This window comes from Choloepus didactylus (genome assembly GCF_015220235.1).
Source record: "Choloepus didactylus isolate mChoDid1 chromosome 11 unlocalized genomic scaffold, mChoDid1.pri SUPER_11_unloc2, whole genome shotgun sequence".
In the NCBI taxonomy this organism is placed as follows: domain Eukaryota; kingdom Metazoa; phylum Chordata; class Mammalia; order Pilosa; family Megalonychidae; genus Choloepus; species Choloepus didactylus.
The window spans coordinates 91824-110183 of NW_023637579.1; the positions used below are offsets into that span (position 1 = coordinate 91824).

Consider the following 18360-nt stretch of genomic DNA (forward strand, 5'->3'; position numbering starts at 1 on the left):
CCTCCGTTCACGTCGCTGGAATGAAGTGTTATTATCGCGAGAGTTCGGTACTCCCTGGAGTTTCTGCCAGGGCCTGGGTGGCGTTGAGACGCTGAGGGAGAAGTTTCTCCCTCACAGGGCGGCCGCGGTGGACGCAGGAGGGCGACAGTGACTGTAGCTCTCAAACGTGATCTTCCGTTCCGCGGCCTCCCCTCAGCTGGCGGGAGCGGGTCGCTGGCTCGACCAGCGGCGCAGACGGTCCCCCCGAGGCGCGGCGGCGCTACGCGGATCGGCGTTGGCCCTGTGGCGCCTCGTCGCGAGGGCGGGAATGCTCTTGCAGCGCGCGCCCGCGGATCCCAGATAAAGTTTTAATTGCATTATTTTATTTTCAATCAGTGAAAACCAACTTGTAGAGATTTTGCCGTTCTAATAAATAATGCATTAAAATTTCAGAGAGATGGTATGTATTAAGAAAATTGTGAGCAATCTCTTGCATATTCTAGGTGATTGAAGGTACCTGTATTGGTCTTGGATTGCTTGTTCATTTCTTCCTTATCGTTCTTCTCGATTTACTTACATTTTTCTAATTTGGTAAAAATTTCCTAAAGGGGAGTTAACCTTTGTTTTGAAAGCATGAGAGGGTTATCAGGTCATAAAAATCTTACTTGAAACCTTAATATACAATCTTACAAAATTCTATGTACTTTGAATGTGCTAGCTCATTATTTCTCACAAAATATTGCATAGGAGGTAGTCATAATTATTGTTAACGGTGATACATAAGAAATCTTAGGCAAAGAGAGGATAAACATGATAAATTCTGACAATAAAAGTTGCCACTCAGTCATCCTCAGGGAGTCTCAGAGGATCAGCGGTTATAAGCTTAAGTAATAGGTAGGTTCCCTTGCTGTTCCCACTTACAGAGTGGAAAACGAAAGTGTAGAAAGGCCAGGTCACACCAAAACTGAAACCTGTGCGTTAATCCCACAATTTTCCAGCAGATTATCCTGCTTCAACTTTCACAGTGAAAAGGTTTTGAAAGAATTAGTACTCAGACATTTAGTTCTCTTTTAACATTTGGGACTTGCATTTCATTTACCTCAGCTCATTACCGTTTTGAAAGATACTAACATCCTGGTTCTATGAGACCTGGTCCTCATTATTTATCTGTTTTAGATCAGCTATGATGTTGCCAGGGAATGAGGCCATCCAGAGCAGCTGCACCATTCTGTGTTTCCAACAACAGTGGATAAGAGTGCCTATTTGTTCACATCCTTTCCAGCACTTGTAGTTTTCTGTTTTTTTTTTTTTAATAAAGGCAGTTGTAGTAGGTGTGAAAAATTATTTCTTTGTGGTTTTGATTTGCATATCCCTGACAGCTAGTGAAATTGAGCATCTTTTCCTATGCTTTTTAGCCATTTGTATTTCCTCCTTGGAAAAGTGTTTATTCATGTCTTTTGCCCATTTTTTAATTGGGTTGATTGTCCTTTTTTTGTTGAGTTATAAATTTTCTTTATATATTCTAGATTTCAACACTTATCAGATATGTGGTTTCTGTATATTTTCCCCCTTTGAGTAGACTGCCTTTTACTTTTTTATAAATTTTTATTTATTTATTTTTGTTTTTTAATAAATGCAATTTTGACACATTTCTATTTTATTAAGGATTATTTTAAGTCATAAATGTATATTTAATGTTGTCAAATGCCTTTTATTTTTCTATGGAGAAGATTATACTTTTTCTCCTCTGAACTATTAAAATGGCTAATTATCTTAAAATAGTTCCCATATAAATCACCCTGATGTTGCTGGGATGAATTCCAATTGGTCATCTTATATTATTCTTTTAATGTATTTACAAATTTTATCTTCTAATATTTTATTCAAGATTCTTCATGTCAATATTTATTAAATGAGATTGGAATATATTTTGTTGTTCATGTGTGTTATTTTGGTTAGGTTTCAAATTAATATTATGCTGATGTCACATGCCCTGGAAAATTTTGCATACAATTGGAATTAAGTGTTCCTTGAAGGTTTGGAACATTCACCTTCGAAGGCATCTGGATTTGTCCATAATTTGTGGGTAAGTATGCAGAACCAGAGGGAATTGTTACTTGGGTAACGTTCCCAAATTTTTCCATGGTTACTTTTTAAGGTTTTTATTTCTTAACATCATTGAGTAAGATGATAATAATTGGTTTTTCAGAACTGCCCTTAAGCATGTTGAGCAAGTTCCCCTCTAACCCTATTTTTTGTGCATCTTTATCATGAAAGATTCTTAGATTTTTTTTCCCAAATCCTTTTCTGTGTCATTTGAGTTCATCTTGTTTTTCTTCTCCATCATTCCATTAATGTAGTATATTACATTGATTGATTTTCTTACGTTGTGCCACCAGTGCATTCCTGGGGTAAGTCCTCTTTTGTCATAGTAGATAATCCTTTCAGTATGCTGCTGAATTTGAATTTTCAGTATTTTTATTGAGGATTTTTGCATTTGTATTTGTAAGCAAAATTGGCATCAAAGCTTCTTTTCCTATGCTTTCTTTATCTGACTTGGTATCAGAGTAAAGCTAACCTCATGGAATAAGTTAGGGAATATTCTCTCCTCTTCAAATTTTTGGAAGAATTTGAGAAAGGTGTTGGTAATTCTTTGAATGTTTAGTAGAAGTCACCACTGAAGCCATAACATATGGTCTTGGACATTTGTTTTTCTTTACTGATTTGATCTCTTTACTTGGTGTAGGTCTCTTGAGATTTTCTGTTTTTCTTGAGACACTTTGGGGTATTTGTATATTTCAATAAATTTGTCTGTTTAGAGTATCTAATTTGTTGGTGTTCAGTTCTTCGTAGTTTTATTTTATAGTTTTCTATATTTCTGTAATATAAGTAATGTTACCAGTTTGACTTCTGATTTTAGTTGTATGTTTCAGAGAGTAAAAATGCTGAGCTTATTTCCCATATCCTCCATGACTGTTTAAGTTTGATTAAGCAACCAGAAATGAATTGCCTTTATAAACACAATTTGTTAGGTATAAAGTTTACAGTTCTGAGACCATAAAAGTGTCCAAACTAAGGTATCTAACAAGAGGATACCTTAACTGAAGAAAGATGGAGGCTATCTGAAACACCTGTGTCAGCTGGAAGGCATGTGGCTGATATCTGCTGGTCCTTTGTTCCCGCATTGCATTGCTTTCAGCTTATGATTCCAGTGGCTTTCTCCAAAATGTCTCTGGGCTTCTATCTTAGCTCATCTCTTGCAGCTCCTGAGTCCTTGGTTGTTTCTCCCAGGGCTTCTCTCTCTATGCCTTTGGAGTTCCTGTCTTAGCTTATCTATGGCAAACTCTGGGCTTCATTTCTTAGCTTAGCATCTCCAAACATCCTTCTGTTTGCATCTCCAAGCATCCAGGTCTGTGTCTGCTCTGAGCTTTCTTGAGGACTCCAGTAAACTAATCAAGATGCACCCTGAATGGTTAGGGCCACATCTCCATGGGAAAAACCTAATCAAAGAATCCCACCCACAATAGTTCTACCCCCACAAGAGTGGTTTAAAAGAACATGGTCTTTTATGGGATATATAGCAGAATCAAACCAGCACAATTACCAAGTTCACAATTGTTTCTAGTAACTCATCTCCTTGTTTCTTCTCAATATATTTTCAAAATATTCCCATTATATATACAATTATGTTTCCCCAATGAGTTCTGTAATCTATTATATTCATTCATTTATCCATTCATTCAGCACAAATTATTGAGTATCTGCCATAGTGTAGGCATTGTGCTTGACATTCGGGATATACTGCTTAGCAAAACAGTAATGATTCTGACAAAGACTTTTTCTTTCTCTTGACCAAGCTGCCAGCCTTACTCCTTTCCTGCCACTACCTGCTCCCTCCCCATTCCTGACTACCTTGAAACCAGTCAGTCTTGCATGTGTGGGACTGTAGTGAAAAGCAACTCAGACAGCTGAGAAAATAAAAAAGGTAAAAAAAAACAAAACACGTCAGATACTAAGTATTCTAAATATCAAACTTTCCTCCATCTTCCCCCTCCCTTGTCCTCCTCACCACGGCTACCCAGGCACATGACAGGCTCCTGCATGAGTAGCTCCTTATCACCCTCCTCTTTTCTTGCCTTATATTCTAGGACTGTTTTGTTTTCTTCCCCAAAAAAGGTTGTTTGAATACATTGAAAAATGATCTGTAATATATTCCGTGATATCTGAATCTTGTCTCTGGTTTATGATGACCATATTTTTAGAGTCACCACAGGACCCTGCTAAACCTGAACAGCATCAACAAGCCCCAATCATAGTGTAATGTAAAATAATTATATGCAGATGCATTGGTACTCAAATTTAAAATATGTAGTATTAGATTTTATTTCATATTATATATTATCAGATTATTTTGTGTCATAGATACTGTTGAAAACAACAATAGGACCAGTTAGCGGAAAGAATTAATAGTAATTTAAAGTAGGAATTATTAAAGGGTATGTGTTAGGACAAATATAACAATGAGTTATAATGTATTTTTATCATAGAATATTTTCAGAGTTACAGAAAAAATATTTAGATAGTACAGAGATTTATCATGTAAACGTTACAGTTTCCTCTCATTATTTATCAGCATGGTACATTTGTTACAATTAGTAAGTCAGTATACATACATTATTACTAACCATAGTCCATTGTTTCTCCAGAATACCTTAGTTTTATCTTTTTCTTTTCCAGATCCCATTCCAGGATACCACGTTGCATTTAGTTGCCATGTCCGCTTAGGCTTGCCTTGCCTGTGAGATTTTCTCAGACATTCTTTTCTCATAATGTCCCTGAAAATATTCACAAGTACATGTCAGCAATTTTGTGGAATGTGCTTCAACTGAGATTTACCTAATGTTTTTGTCATGATTAAGCTTTACTATCTCTTTGGGAAGAAGACCACAGCGGTTAAGTGCCATCCTCATTACTCTATCTTAAGGGTACAAACTCTCGTACTAATTTATCATTGTTGACGTTTTACCTTCTTTAGCAGCCATTTGAGGTATTATTTGTCAAGTTTCTCCACTGTAAAGTTACTCTTTTCCCCCTGCCCAAATTATGTAATTTTTGGAAGGAAGTCAGCATACACAGCACATCCTTTAAGGAGTGGGGAATTCAGTTCACAGTCCTTGATTGGATAAGTATCTATATCAATAAATTGGAATTTTGGGGATGGGATAATTCTAGTCTTCCCCATTTATTCATCAGTTTAATCATTTATATCATCCTGGGCTTTGTAAATTCATCTTATACTTTGAGTTATAATGCAATTCCCAGGGATTCATTTTGCTGGTCAGATTATTCCATATTTGGTCATTGGGAGCTCTTTAGTTGTCTCCCCTTTTACACATATTTGCAAGTGTGTATATTTGTGTTTTGTCATTACTGCTTTTTTTTTTTTTCAGTATTTTATCATGGTGACACATATACAACTCAGAATTTCCCATTTAACCACTCTCATGTGTACAATCCAGTGACATTAATTACATTCACAATCCTGTGCTACTATTTCCTTCATCCATCACAAAAACTTTTTCAACACCCAAAGCAGCAACTCTGCATACATTAAGCAATAACTCCTCATTCCCCCATGCTCCGAGCCCCTGGTACCTGTAATCTACTTTCTGTCTCTATGAATTTGCTTATTTTATGTATTTCATATAAGTGAAATCATACAGTATTTGTTCTTTGGTGTCTGGCTTACAGAAACAGTCTGAAGGAGATGAAATTACTTGCTGAAGATAACATGTTGGTAAATGACTGTGACAGGCTGTGAAGAATCCAGATGTGTCTGCTGCCTGAGTCTGCAGTTGTTCACAGGAGTGTTTGGGTCAAAGTTTCATCAGGAAACAGATGGCACATTCAAATTGGGTACTTTGGGGTGAGTATAGTGAAGGGACTGTTTCTGACAGTGTGAGCAAAGTATAGGGAAACTACAAAGAATAGTGTAGGACCTTGGCAACAAGTCACAAAGGGGCGCTGTTGAAGTTACTGCTTCTTAATTCCTTACTTTTGGACACTATAAGTTTCTCCAAGACTGCCTTTTATATTTCCTCCCCAGAATTAGAATCAGCCTTTTCTGGAAGGAAAACTGGCTCCTTTAAATATTGGATAATGGCATTAAAAACCCAGGTCTGGTAGCTTAACAGGACTGTGCTTGATCTCTACCCTCTCAGCTGACAGTGTCAGGAAACTTAGTGGCTATCATAAGCTGTGTATATACACCTAATTTCCATAAATATTTCTATATGGAACAATCTGTATTAAGCTAATCATGAGCTCATATCATGTCTCAAACTCTAATCCATCATCAAATGGATCTTCTAGCTTTCTCCTATGACTTACCAGTAACCTTACCCTCTAACAGTGAGAAACCTGTCTCCCACCATCTGCCATCTATTGATTTGATTGTTCACTTTGAACAAGTACCCTAGTGGCAATGACTTTTTTGGAGTCCAATGCTTATATGCAATTCCTTTTGTCCATAGTCATACAGATTTCACTTATTTCAGTTGTTTAGGTCAACACATTTTTCTCACTTGAAGTAAATTTGCTTCATAAATTTATAATTCAGTTAAATCCTTAACTCACATTTGAATTTCATCTTCTAAATTGATTTTTAAAACTTCACATACATTAAGAATTACTCTTTGTTCTGTAAGTTCTATGGAATTGGGGAACTCATAGTGGCAGGTATGCACCATTCAGTATACTACAGAACCCTTCACCTGTTCAGTCCTCTACCCTACCACCATGAATCCTTGGCAATAACCAATCTGTTTACCATCTCTGTAATTTTTTTCCTGTTTCATAATATAATAGATGTTCCCTTCTCATATAGTATATAGCCTTTCCAACTGGCATCTTTTTGTTACTAATGTGAATTTGAGATGCATCCATGACTTTATGTGGCAGGATAGTGTTTTTGTTATTATTCCTGACTAGAGTCACAGGGCATGGCTTTTCCACAGTTTGGTTATCCATTCACCTAGCAGAGGACGTTTTGGTTTCTTCTAGTTTCTAGTCACTGTTACTAAAATTTGCTATAAATATGTGTGTGCTTTTTTCAGTGTAGACATTCACTATCAAATATGGTTGGGAAAATACCCAGGAGTGTGATTGATGATTCATAGGCTGAGATGTGTTACTTTGTAAGAAATGCCAAAATGTCTTCCAGTGTGGCTGTACTATTATGCATTACTCTTCATTCTGGCAATGAATGAGGGGTCCTTTTCCACAAAGTCACGAGGAATTGTTACTGCCTGTTCTTTGTACGTTAGCCATTTTAAAGGGCGTGTAGTGTTTCTCATTGTAGTTTTAAGTTGCTTTCCCATAATGACAGTTGATGTGGAGTATCTTTATCTGTGCTTATTTACCAACTGTATACCTAATTTGGTGAGGTATCTATTCAGTCCTTTACCCATCTTTTAATTTGGTGGTTTGTTTTCTTATTTTCAAGCTGTAGGTCTTTTGTATATTTATTTTGGTACAATTCATTTTTATATAAATGTGTTTTGCAAAGATTTCTCCTAGTGCAGGGCTGATCTTTTCTTTCCATTAGCAATGCCTTCCACATTGCAGAATTAAAAAAAAAAATTAGTGAAGTCAGATTAACTTCTTTGACTCTTTCTTTAGATGCTACATATAAAAACTCAGCAAATCTATGGTCATGTAGATTTTCTCTTTTATTGTCTTCTAAAGTTTTTATAATTTTTCATCTTATGCAGAAGCTTGAAAATTATTCTAAGTGAATTTTTGCATAAGATATACAGTTTGTGTCTTTTAAATATTTTTTTTTCCTGTATGGCTCTTCAGTTTTTCCATCACCATTTATTGAAAGGATTGAAGTCAATTGACTATATTTTCAAGGGTCTGTATGTAAACTCTCTATTGCTTTCCATTTTTCTGTGTGCCATTTGGTGAGGTATCTATTCAGTCCTTTACCCACCTTTTAATTTGGTGGTTTGTTTTCTTAGTTTCAAGCTGTAGGTCTTTTGTATATTTTGGTACAATTCATTTTTAGATAAATCACACATTTTTAATGTACCTTTAAGGTATTTAATGAACCTTTATAATAAGTAATGTGTATGCTTTATAATAAGTAATGAGAAACTGAATATCTACAAAATATCTTGCTGGGAATTTGATTGAGATTGCATTGACTCAAGTGATCTAGTTAGGAGCAATTGACTTCTTAATTAAAATACTCAGTCTACTGACCATGAATAAAAGTATTATTCCACTTATTTAGATGTCCTATTCTTTCTTTCATGTTTTTCATAGTTTATATGGTGAAGAATTCACATATATTTTTGGTTTAAACCAAAGTAGTTCATTCTGTGTGTTTATTATTATAAATGTATTTGTTTGGTTTTTTACTTGATTTTTTGTTCATTGCTAGCAATTGGAAATCAATTGACTTTTTTTTTCAATTCAGTTTTTTTGAGAGATATTCACATGCCCTACAGTCTTCCACAGGGTACAGTCCGTTGTTCACAGAACCATCATATAGTTGTGCATTCATCACCAAAATAAATTTTTGAACATTTTTATTACTCCAAAAAATTTTAAAATAAGGATAGAAATAAAAGTAAAGAAGAACACCCAAAGTATCCCATCCCCCCAGCCCCGTATTCATTTAATTTTGTTCCATTTTCTACTTGTCTGTCCATATACTAGATAAAGGGAGTATGATCCACAAGGTTTTCACAATCACAGTCACGTCATGTTAGCTACATAGTTATATAGTCACCTTCAAGAATCAAGGCTACTGGGTTTCAGTTCAACAGTTTCAGTTATTTTCTTCTAGCTATTCCAGTACACTAAAAGCTAAAAAGTGATATCTATGTAACATTTAAGAATAACCTCCAGAGCGACCTATGACTCCATTTGAAATCTCTCAGCAACTGATACTTTATTTTGTTCAAATATCTTCTCCCCTTTGTCAGGAATACTGTCTCAATCCCATGGTGCTGTGTCCAGGCTCACTCCGGGAGTCATGTCCCACGTTGCCAGGGAAATTTATGCCTCTGGGAGTCATGTCCCACGAAGGGGCAGGGCAGTGAGTTTACCTGCTGAGTGGACTTAGAGTGAGAGAGGCCCCATCTGAGCCACCTCAGCAACAAAATTTATTGAAATGTGCTTTGTACCCCAATATATGGTCTGTGCTGAAGAATGTCCCATGTGCACTTGTGGAGACTGTGTATTGCATGCTATTTGTTCTATCTATGTGCCTCAGGTCTTATTGGTTTATGGAGTTAAGTCCTGTATTTTCAAGTTGATCTTTGTCTAGAGGCTCTAACCATAAATCGAATATAGGATATTGAATTCTGTAACTACTATTGTAGAACTGAATCTTTCTCCTTTCAATTCAGTCATTCATTCATATATTTGCAGGCTTTTTTGTTATGTGCATATGTTATATAATCTTGATGCCTTCACCTTTTTTGAATATATATTGGTTTTTCTATTTCTGCAAAGTAAGTTGTTGGGATTTTTATTGGTATTGCACCGAATCTGTAAATCGTTTTGTGTAGAATTGACATCTTAACTATATTTAGTCTTCCAATCCATGAATATGGTATGTCCTTTCATTTATTTAGGTCTTCCTTGATTTCTTTTAGAAGTGTTTTTTTTTTTCTTTACTTTTTTTGTATGTGTGAAATATATATACAGAAAGGTGATTACTTTCAAAGTACAATTTAACAAGTAGCTCTACAGCAAATTTCAGAGAATAATGGGTTGCAGTTCTACCATTTTAGTTATTTCCTTCTAGCTATTCTAACACCCAGGAAACTTAAAAATTTCTTTATATAAAGATTCAGTATTTGTTATCCTTTGTTAAGTCCTATCTTGCCTATTGCCGCCCCTCCCTCTCATTTTATCAGTATCTCAGTCTTCAGGGATACCTGGGCAGTGACCACCCTAACTTGTTCAGATTGAAAAGGGGTGCATCTGGTTGATGTTCTTGAAATGGCTGTTGCCTCTGGGTTTTGGGTATTTTCTGGCGTAGGAATACACTGGAGTATTAAGTTTCTGAAAAATAAACAGCACACAAGCTGAGAGAGAAATTTTGGAGAAAGCCACTGGAATCAGAAGCTGAAAGCAGTGCAACCTGGGAGCAAAGGACCAGTAGATGTCAGCCAACTGCCTTTTCAGCTGAGAGAGTTGTTCCGGACACCATCAGCCTTCCTTCAGTGAAGGTATCCTCTTGTTCATGCCTTAATTTGGACCCTTTTATGGCCTTAGAACTTTAAATTTGTAACCCAGTAAATCCCCTTTATAAAAGCCAATCCCAAGAGGTAGCTCCCCCTACCTCATTTTGCTTAGGTTTGGAATTTTTTAGTCTGCTTCCCAAATCATATTTTGCACTATAGTAAAATGCATGCTGCTTTAAAAATAATTTTTATTGAAATAATAACTAATATTAGCAAGATTATTAGTTAATAATTATTAGTTATTTTATACATAAAGTAAAAAACTTTACTGTTTGCAAAACACTTTAAAATCTATTGATTCGTTTGCCTGTAACGATAACCCCATGAAGTGAGTAGAACAAATATTAATTTCATTTTTCAGATGAGGAAATAGATTTAGGAATTGAGACCAGCCCAAGGTCAGACAACATGTAAGAAGCAGAGTCAGACAGGAACCTGGCCTTCTGCCTGGCAATTTCAGTACAGTTTAGACCTTTGTTATACTTTCATTATGTTTTTATTGTTCTATCTAATTCTTTTTAACTCAAATTGCATAACCTCTTGTAGACATTCATTAAAAAAAACATTGATTGAGCACTTGTGTAAACTGCTCACTGTCTAGGTAAGAGAGAGATAAATAAATGATTACAAAGACCACAAAAAAAGCCAATCCATTTCTGGTATTTTGCCAAACAGGAGCTTTCGTAAACCAGAACAAACATGTGGACTATCCTGGAGGATGACCCATGTGCACTACAGAAGAATGTGTATTATGCTGCTGTTGGTAAAGTGTTCTCTCACTATGTGTTAGGTTAATTGGTTTATAATCTCTTTCCAGTCTCCGCTTTCCTTATTGCTTTCCTGTTGTTTTTTAAAGTGGTTTAATGAAATCTCCTATTAATGTGGACTTTCTCTGTGCAAATCTTTCAATATTTGCTTCACATACTTTGGGGGCTGTGTGTGCTTAAGTGTGTGGGTGTATATATATATATATATATATATATATATATATATATATAAATATTAAGACTTCTTTTTGAAATAACCCCTTTATCAGTTCTATTGTAATGTTCTTTGTTCTTTGTAGCAGTTTGAATCTATTTATATCTACTCTGTCTCTCTCTCTCTCGGTTCCTGTTGCATGTTATATTTCTCTTCCATCCTTTCACCTTCAACATGCTTGTGTCTTTTAGGTTTAGGTGAGTGTTTTCTGAACAGAATTTAGATAGGTCATGCTTTCTCATCCATTCGGCCAATCTCTGCCTTTTGTCTGGAGAGTTTAATCCATTTACATGGAAAGTAACTACTGATAATGCAGAACTTTAAACTGTCGTTTTGCTGTTTGCTATTTGTAAGTCATATATTTTCCCCCTCAGTTCTTTCCTTAATATGTTCTTTCATATTTATTTATTATTTCATATTTATTTGATTTTTTGTTTTTCATCATCTGGCACTCCTTATTTCTTTCTGTGTATATTTATAATGTATTTGTGATTACCAGTGGGCTAATAAATCTATAAGAATAATGTTTGCTTTGATATGAACTTAATTTTTTTGCAAGTTTCAGATATTTTATTTTCTTATTCATACAGTATGAAGTTTTCTAAATTCATAATAAACTTAATTTTAATAGCACAAACATACACTGTTCTTATACCCCTCTCTCCCCCCACCTTTTTGTTTTATTTGTTACAAATTACGTTTATATATAGTGTATGTCCAAAAACAAGAATTTACCATTGTGTTTTATGCATTTAAATTATATGAATTGAAAGAAGTAAGAGGAGTGACTCACCAAAACATATAATACACTAGTATTGGCATTTTTGATGACCCATATGGTTACTTTTACCGGAGGTTTTTATTTCATTGTGCTGTTGTGACCAACTCTTTAGTGTCCTTTCCTTTCTGCCTGAAGAACTCCATTTAGCGCTGCTTGTAGGGATGAACTTTCACAGCATTTTTTTTTTTTTTTAAATCTTGGAATGTCTTAACCTGTCCATTAGTTTTGAAAGGCAGTCTCTCAGGTATAAAATACTTGGTTTGCAGTTGTTTTCTTTCAGTATTTTAAATATTTTGTCCCACTGCCTTCTTGCCTCCAAGGTTTCAAATGGGGAATCAGGATTTAATCTTACTAGGTTTTCTTTATATATAACTCATTGCTTTTCTCTTGAGCTTTTAGAACTTGTTCATTGGCATTGGACAGTTTGGCTACCATGTGTATTGGTATCTTTCTCTTGGAATTTATCCTGTTTTGGTTTTTTTCTTTTTTTTGGCTGCCTTCAAAGTGTTTAATTTCATTAAATTTTGGAAGTTTTCTTCCAATAATCTGTTCAACATTCTTTCTATCCCTTGTATTTTTGCATATTTTAAAAAGTTTATGCAAGAATGTTGCAAAAGTCTTTTTTTTAAATATATTCACTCACCATTCAAACCGACCAGAGTGCAATCACTGGCTCAGAGTGTCATCACATAGTTTTGCATATAACCCCATGATCAATTTTAGAACATTTTCATTATTCCAGAAAAGAAATTTAAATAAAAAAGAGAACCCAAATTTTCCCATACCCTTAATGCCACTCCCTTACTGAATATACCAATACAATACCATATTATTGTACTACATTCGTTACTGTTGATGAAAGAGTATTTAAATATTACTCTTACCTATAGACCATAGTTGGCAACAGGTACTTATTTTCCCATATACCCCTCTATTATTGACTGCTTATAATAGTGTCACACATCTGTTCTTGTTCATGAAAGAACTTTTTAATATTTGTACAACTAATCACAGACATTGGCCACCACAAGGTTCACTATTATACATTCCCATGTGTTCTAGTTTGCTAATGCTGCAGAATGCAAAACACCAGAAATGGATTGGCTTTTATAAAAAGGGGGTTTATTTGGCTACACAGTTACAGTCTTAAGGCCATAAAGTGTCCAAGGTAACACATCAGTAATCGGATACCTTCACTGGAGGATGGCTGATGGCGTCTGGAAAACCTCTATTAGCTGGGAAGGCACGTGGCTGGCATCTGCTCCAAAGTTCTGGTTTCAAAATGGCTTTCTCCCAGGACATTCCTCCCTAGCAAGCTTGCTCCTCTTCAAAACGTCACTCACAGCTGCACTGAGTTCCTTCTCTTTGAGTCAGCTCATTTATATGCTCCACTGATCAAGGCCCACCCTGAATGGGTGGGGCCATGCCTCCATGGGAATATCTCATCAGAGTCATCACCCACAGCTGGGTGGGGCACATTCCAAGCAAATCTAATCAGCACCAAAACGTCTGCCCCACAAGACTACATCAAAGATAATGGTGTTTGGGGGACACAATACATTCAAACTGGCACACCATGTTTTAACCTCCAGCTTTCCTTCTCATGGCATACATGATGCTAAACTTGCCCTTTCCATCACACTCACACACCATTAGCACTGTTAATTATTTTCACAATAATGTACTACTGTCACCTCTGTCTATTTCTAAACATTTAAATTCAACCTAGTTAAACATTCTACACGTATTAAACAACCATTCTCCAGTCTGTAGAATCATTCTATACCTTCGTAACCTATATTTTCCATTTTACATACCAGTTTATGTACCATAATTAGTTCATATCAGTGTGCTCATCCAATATTTGTCCTTTTGTGCTTGACTTAAGTTAACATAATGTCTTCAGAGTTCATCCATGTTGTCATGTGCTTCAGGACTTCTTTCCTTCTTACTGCTGAATTATATACCACATTTTGTTTCTCATTCATCTAAGGATGGACACTTGGGTTGTTTCCATCTTTTGGCAATTGTGAATAGTGCTGCAATGAACATCGGTGTGCAAATGTTTGTTTCCGTGCTCTTAGATATCTGAGTATATCCTGAGTAGTGGGATTGCCAGGTTGTAAGGCAACTCTATACTTAGCTTCCTGAGAAACCACCAAAACATCCTCCACAGCAAGTGTACCATTTTACATTGCCAATAGCAGAGACTAAATGTCCCAATTTCTCTTCATCCTCTTCAACACTTGTAGTTTCTTATTTGTTTAATAGCAGACTTTCTCATAGGTATGAGATCATATGTCATTGTGGTTTTGATTTGCATTTCCATAATAGCTAATGAAGATGAATATCTTCTCATGTGCCTTTTAGCCATCTGTATTCCCTCATTGGAAAAACGTCTATTCATGTCTTTTATTCATTTTTTTTATTGGGTTGTTTGTCTTTTTATTGTTGAGTTGTAGGATTTTTTTTATATATTCTGTATATCAAATCCTTATCAGATATAATGTGGTTTCCAAATATTTTCTCCCATTGTTCCAGATTTTTGGCCTTCCTGAATGTGCATATACATGTCTTTCATTAAATTTTCAAAGTTTTCTGCCAATATTCTTTGAATATTCTATCCTTTGCATTTTTGTGTATTTTGTGAAACTTTTAAAAATACACAAAATTTCAATTGAATATTTCATAGATTAAAGAAATATAATGTGGAATTTTAAATATTTTGACCTAAATAGTGATGAAAACACTAGCTATCAAAAATAGCTTAAGCAAAATGTAGAGGGAAAAGTTTGACTTTAAATGCACATTACAAAAATGTACAAGAAATCAGTGAGCTGAGTTCCAGTTTACAAAGAAAGGAGAAAAACAGTAAAGCTAAAAAAGATTAGGACTGAAATAATAACATAGGATCAGGATTAATGCAGCAGCATTTTAAAGATCCCTAGTGGAGGGAAAGGAAACCAAATTTTTCCATGTATTAGAAGAAAGTGCTAGGAGGTTGGGGAGATTAAATAACACTTGTGTGTGTAGAGGTACTTTATAAAATGTAAACCAGTATTCCTGTACATTTGCAGTTTCATTTATTTAACATCTGCATGGCAGTGGGAGTTCAGTGCTCTCATTGCTGCTTTATTTGGCTTAATTTTCTTTATTTTTATATTGATGCTGTATACCTTGAGGCCCATTGTACAATATAAAACATTTATTAAGTCCCATAAATAATATCCCAATTGCTGAAAATATTTACTACTTAATACTTTCATAATGGTATTTCATTTTTGAATGTAAGACTTCCCTTGGAGTTGAAAACAATGGAGAAACATAAAATACATGTTTCCTGTGAATAGTCCAAATCTGAGTAATCACCTTTCAGTTTTAGATGCCTGGTTAATAAATGGTGATTGGAATTTGGGAATCTTGCTGGGTTACATGCACAATGACTTCATGAGTTTTTCTTCCTGGATACATACCTAGGCTATATTACCAAGCATCTTTTAGCTAGGTAAGGCCACATGATTTAATTCTGGTGAATAGAATGTGAATGGGATTAATGTGGATCATTTCCAGGACCGTCCCTTGAAAACATCCCACACAGGAGCCTTGAATTTACCTCACTTCTACTGACTGTATGTTGACTCCTCAAATGACCTTGGCCTTCAGCTGTTGAAGAATGCAAATGCTGTTGGCTTCATTCCTGAACAATATGTGGAGCACCCCTCCCCACCTCCAGTTGGATTTTATGTAAGTGAGACTTAAACATCTATGATGTTCAGCCACTGAGATTTGGGTTTTTGATTGCTATAGCAGTTAACTGCACATATACTCCTCTATCTCAGAGCAGTTGAATCAGGTAGTCACACACTGACAATTCCTTTAAAAGGCAATTTGCATTTCTGAGCATTTGTTTTCAGTGTGTCTGATCATTCTCAGTCCCCTGTTCTTTCAGTGTTCAGTAGCTCAGGGCATCTCATGTTTTCCCAAAATACCAATAATAACGAGGGAGAATGACTTCTACCACCAAAAACCTCTGTGATTTCCTGAAGCTGCCCATGACTTTTATTCAAAGTGATGGTTTGTCTCAGAGTTCATGCTGGGCTCTCGGAAGCTGCCCCCAATGAAGATTATCCACTCTCCCACTCTAGTTTCTCTGTCCCTCTCCTGAGCCAAAGACTGCTGTGGTTAATGGGGATCTGGGTGCAATGGGGACTTTGGACTCTCGTGGAAGAACTTGGGGAAAGTTGACCTAAGTTCTATATGGGTGTCCCTGATATCCCCTGGGATACAGCAAAGAACAAAATAATATGAAATCCCCCCTTAAATGGCATTGCTATTCTAATGGGAAAAACAGACAACATGCAAATAGATAAATAAAATAAATACTCTGAATGATAAAGCAATATGTGTACCTTGTTTAGATCTTTATTCAAACATAACACCTTTGAGATAACTGGCAAAATTGCATGTTGACTATTATATATGAGACTAGTAATTTTGTTTGATTTCATGATGGCATGGCAACTGTGATATTAAAACAAGTTACTCATCATTTAGAGATGCAGCCTTAAGTATTTATTGGTAAAATTAAGATTGGAAAAAATTGATAATTATTGATCATGATTGATCTGGAAAAGCATCATTATACTATATTTCTAATTTTGAGTATATTTGAAGTTTGTATTAGGGAAAACTAATAAAAATTTTATTTTTAAAGAAAGCAATTTAGAGGGGTGGGTGGCAGGTAAGATGTGAGAGGGATATTACAAGATCAAACAGGGAGATCAGGAAAGGCTCAGAAACAAGGTGACAATGACATGAAGATGTGAACAAGGTAGAGGAGGGAGCTATTGAATCTCTGGGGAAGGAACATTCTACTAAGAAGTAGCAGGTGTTAAGGATCCCAGAAGTGGAAATATTTCTACTATGATCAAGAAACAGTGTCCAGTGGTTAGAAAGAAACGAGAATTGAGGAAAATAGTAGGATGTGGCATCAGAGGGTTAACAGGGATGGGCAGGGAGGAGAAGAAATGCATGCAGGGTCACATCCAACAAAGTAATATCTGCAAGATATAAGTAATTCCTAGAAATCAATGAAAGAGAAAACCAAAGAGGAAAATGGGCCAGTTTTAAAACAGCTGTTTTATTTTTCCTCTATGATTACCACTCTAAATGACTTAATTTTATGTGAGAACTGTAGGATAGGGATTAAATTTCATGCTTTCGTGTGAATTTCCAGTTCTCTAACCAGCACTGAGTGAAGACTCTTCTTTCCAGAGTGAAGGATCTTGGTACCATTTTTAAAATTAGTGGACCATAGATGCATGGGTTTATTTCCGGACTATCAATTGTATTCCATTGGTCTGCATCCCATAACTTTTGGTACATTGTGTTATGGTTTTTATTCATCTCAAAGTATTTTCTGATTTTCCTTCCAATTTGCTTTTTGACCCACTGGTTGCTTAAAAATGTATTGTTTACTTTTCCACATATTTGTGAATTTTCCAGCTTTCCTTCTATTATTGATTTTTTTCGTTTATTGCATTATGGTTGGAGAAAATATTTCATGTGACTTCTTTAATCTTTTAAAAATTTTGGACTTCTTAATGACCAAACATGTGGCCTGCCCTGGAGAATATTCCATGTGCATATGAGAAGAATGTATATTCTGCTCCTGTTATGTGGAGTGCCCTGCATTTGTCTGCTGGGTCTAAATGGTTTATCATATTTTTCAATCCCATTGCCTTAGTTTGTGTGATACAAATGGGAGATTCCTGCCTCTAAAATTGCATTAATGACTTCCGCATTCAAACTGTTATTCTTGGAGCACCTTGTAGCAACATCCAGCATGGCCTTCTTTCAGATACTGGCACAGATTTCAATAATTTGGAAGCCTTCATTGAATATTCAAGTCCAATGTTGGTACTTCTCCAAAGATCACCGATACCTCTATGTTTGTACCGAAATATTTACTACTACTAATACACTTCTCTTGCCTGTGTCGTCTCCCAGACAGTGAACTCCAAAAAGTCAGGTATCAGGTCTCTCTCACCTTTGAACACCAGAGACTGGCATATGAAGACTTAGGGATTTTATTGACAGGATGACCAGACACTGGTTTTGGGATTTGTTATTTATTAAAGCACTAGTTTTGGGATTAATGTGTAAGATACCCATTCATGTGGAAAGTATTTGAAGAGCCCAACCAAGGAATGCTGGAGATTTATTTGGATGCATATGGGGCTACCTGTGTCAGTTTCAAGGATGATTAAATAAATGCCATTGATTTTCACTGACCCAAACCCTTTCAGTGAACTGAGATGGTTGACAGTGGGACAAAAAAAGAGAACCATATTTCAG

The 18360-nt window shown here is 35.7% G+C and overlaps 1 long non-coding RNA gene across 1 annotated transcript; it reads left to right on the forward strand.

The window, feature by feature from the left end:
* The first annotated feature begins 65 nt into the window (after positions 1-65).
* LOC119524561 lies at positions 66-16394 on the forward strand. Its single transcript, XR_005214851.1, has 4 exons — positions 66-439; positions 1939-2065; positions 5731-5905; positions 15574-16394. It is a non-coding gene; the product is annotated as an uncharacterized LOC119524561 (long non-coding RNA).
* The last annotated feature ends 1966 nt before the right edge of the window (positions 16395-18360 follow it).